Here is a 3,822-nt window from a genome sequence, read left to right on the forward strand (position 1 = left end):
ATTTTATTGTCCTCATCTAACCTGACGGGCTGTTACTGTGCTCTCCGGCCACATGGTGCCAAGCTTATTTATATGCTACCGGTGCGCAAGATCTTGGGCAGAGCAAATTGCCTTCGCGCAGAGAGAGACAGCTATCGATGCTTTGATGTGCGGCCATCTGTGTGTGTATGTATGCGCACTTACTCTGACTTCATCTCTTGAAATGGGTGAAGTTGTACGTTTCTTTTTTTTTCACACCAGAGAGAAATACAAAAATATCTGTATGGGTTTTATTTATCGACGACTCGTTCGTGTATTTTTTGCCGGACAGCGGGAGTGGGAGATTAATGAAGTTTAGCTGGAAGCCATGTTCCTTCAGGTCAACGAGCAGGTGGAAGTCTCTTTTGTTTCTTTGGGTCGCGCCACCTCTCAGCGGAGTTGTGATGTACATGGCTCGGCGGGCTGCCCTGGCTCTGCTGTACCAGTAGCGTAAAACAAGGTCCCTGACTTGTGTCCCTTGCTGCTGCAGCAGCAGAGAATGAAGCAGCCATACATCATAGGCCAAGTGTGTCCCCTGGGTGGTGACAGACAAAGCCAACAGAATCAATAAAGCCTTAGCTCAAGCCCTACTTTTGTGCACTCAGACCTCACCTTGGCCTCTTTACCTCCTTTTCTTGCTCAAATTCCATCACTTTCTTTCTTCAATTCTTACATTTCTTGTCCAATTTTCTCTCCACTCCTTTCTTTCTTGGTGACATCATTTATCTTTGTCGGACTACGACTTCTGTCAATATTATCTCTATCTGCCCTTCGGCTCGGCCCCAAGTGAACATGCTGATGCACAGTGGAGCTGTCAGCCTTGACAGGAGATAAAAAAGAGAGAGAAAAGCACTTCAGAAAGGAGAAAAGACCAAGGCCTGAGGATTACCGAAGGCCATTGAGCTTGTTAGTGCAGAGGCACCTAACTCAGACGAATGCATGCCAAATTTTTTTTCACAGGTCTGAGTGATTCAAGTTCTGGAGGGTTGAATGTTTCCCAAATAGACAGTTTAAATGATGGAGGGCCTAGTGTGATAGCCACAAACTATTTTAGACAGCAGAGGAAATGCTATTAGAGAGACAGAAGGAGCACTGGGGAGTAGTTCGCAGTAATTAAACTGGAGCGTCAATGTTACTGCTACCTGTTTACAACCCAAAAGAGGGGCAGTTTCCTGTGACGAAGAGGTTTGGGTTTCATTTATTACTGTCGATTACTATTATGACGACCTCTCACGGTGAACACTGATTTTAGTGAAGGAAATGATATCTTAAGTATTTCACCAGAAAAGTGATTCCTGATAGAACATAGTTCCATAGAAGCTGTAAAGTATAAATAAAAGGGACCTGACCTAATTCTGCACCTTTATTTATTTGATCAACTTAAATTTAAGACTAATGTTTCAGCAAAAGGCAACATCAGAGATTATTTTGGAAAGCTAATCTTCACAGTAGCTTTACAACAATACTTACGCATCACGCAGCTACTGTACATGTTTGTTCAGAGTACAAGAGGATCATGACTTGACTACGACTATTTTATCTCCATACGGATTCACGCTGGATACACATTCAGCTGCCTACATCCACCAGTCTGCCAAAAGTATGTGGCAAGCACCGAGCACACTTACATAAGAAATTGGATTTTAAGCTCAGCTGTGTGTGTGTTTCTGTGTCCTTGTTTTTGCACCCTAACCCAAATCTCAAATGCTAGTGTGGGGTTACACGAACATGCACAAGGATGGTTTTATGTACGGAAGCATAGGTGCAACTTCTGTATGGCCATCTATGTTTTTTCACTTAGCTGTGTCCTTCCTCTGGCCACTGATTAGGGTCACTTGCTTGTGCCAGCTGGGTCAACAACATTATGCAGGGTCTTTAAATTCAGCAAGGTATTGATCTTCATCCATGCGCTTATTTGTGTCTGTGGGGGTGAGTGAAGATAAGCAGGAAGATAGGGCCAGGCCAAGAAAAGGAGGCGCGTTCTAGAAGAGTAAATTTGACATAAAAATCCAATCAGTTCCTGCAGCCCATTCACAACCTGACAGCCCGAGCTGCTTGTCAAAGTCCAGAAAACATAAAACTCACATGAGTAATCACGCTGCTTCTTTCACTTTTAGCTGAAAACACAAAAGATCTTTTAATAGTTTTCCTGTATAACGCAATCTTTAGAGACTCACTAGAAGATTAATATGACAGTGAGTGTAAATACACAAAGAGCCTTATACGCACGCTAGACACAAACACGCATGAGTGCTGAGGTACACAAATAATAAATATTTTTAACAGCACCGCTCCTCATTTTACATCTTTGGACACACATACAAAAACAGACTGAATTTTATCATAGCAGCAGATTTGTCATCATCACACGCACATACACAGCAACCTGGGTATGTTTAGCAGGAGCAACAGGCAACAAACAATACAAAGGGGGAAATGATGCTGTGAAGCACTGAAACGAGATTGGTCACGACTAAAATTACAGGCTTTTAACAATTGCCCCAAACACACTATTAAATATAGGCATGCCTATTTTGCCACCCATTGAGTATAAAGATGTATCTCTGACTGTGCTCCTGGCTGCTGATTACATATCATCGCCCAGACTCTAAAGCGCAGTGTCAGTTCAAAAAAATCTGGCACATCAGCAACACCGACAGAAGTCTTTGTATCTCCACCAAATATGCCCAGATGGCAATGAGCACTTATAGAACTTTTTATTCACAGCCAACAAAGGAGTTCAAACTTTATTTTACTGCATTAATCCTGAACGACAGAGAAGTTTAGATACTTCTAATTGTGATGCAGCAGTCTTTGAGGTTTCTGGGGCTGAAGATTAAGAATAACAAATGAGTTTAGACTGTAAAGAAAGAAAGAGAAAGATAAGGTGAAACAAACACCAAGAAGAAAGATATGCAGACAGGAACAGAGAAACATGACGGACACAGAAAGACGAAACGGGAGCTGAGGCACATCAAATGGGTATTCTGCCAAGACTACGCTGTGGGGTTATAACCTGCCATCCTGGTGATTTATTCAACTCATCTGTAACATAAATAAACCAAATCAGAGCTTCCTTTGTGTACGTGATAGAAGACAAAATCGGCTGATGCAGTGAAGCGGGTTAAATCTACAGCAACGCAGCAAGGTGGGTAACAGTATGAGTCATCCGCCCCACAGCCACTCACTAACTTACCTGCTGGTGCACACATGCACACATATGGGCTGTACAGGTTCAAGTAATTACACTGTCACACATGGTCTCACAAGAAAAGAACACTATGGGATTCATTTTTGACACTGTACACTTTCAAGCACTGAGGTATTTTGACCGCTTTCGAAAACTGAGTGTGCCTTAGAGGTGTGGCGATGGATGATTTACGGTCTGTATGGATACAGAGGCAGTAAGTTATTGCCAGTGAAAGAGCAAAAAGACAGTGAGAGTAAAGAAGAAAAGTAGGAAGAGACAGGTGGAGCGATGTTTGCAGGGAACAAGAACAAGCATAAATCCCAAAGAAATAGTGGACAAATACAGATATATATAAGTATATATATAAGTAATATTTATCTAACATAACTAATAATGCTAAGAAAAATAACATTTTTTATTGAACGGTCCAAAAGGCTTTGAAAAAACAATAAAATATATATCAAAGCTGGAAGGGGGTGAGACAGAGTGGCAAATGTTAAGATTGAAGGAGAGAGTGGGAGGGAGTTCAGGGGAGAGGCAAGAAGGATACAGAGAGGGGAGGGGAGAGAGAGAGAGAGAGAGAGAGAGAGAGAGAGAGAAGTTTCTGAAGGAAT

Source organism: Maylandia zebra, linkage group LG12, assembly GCF_041146795.1.
Source record: "Maylandia zebra isolate NMK-2024a linkage group LG12, Mzebra_GT3a, whole genome shotgun sequence".
In the NCBI taxonomy this organism is placed as follows: Eukaryota; Metazoa; Chordata; class Actinopteri; order Cichliformes; family Cichlidae; genus Maylandia; species Maylandia zebra.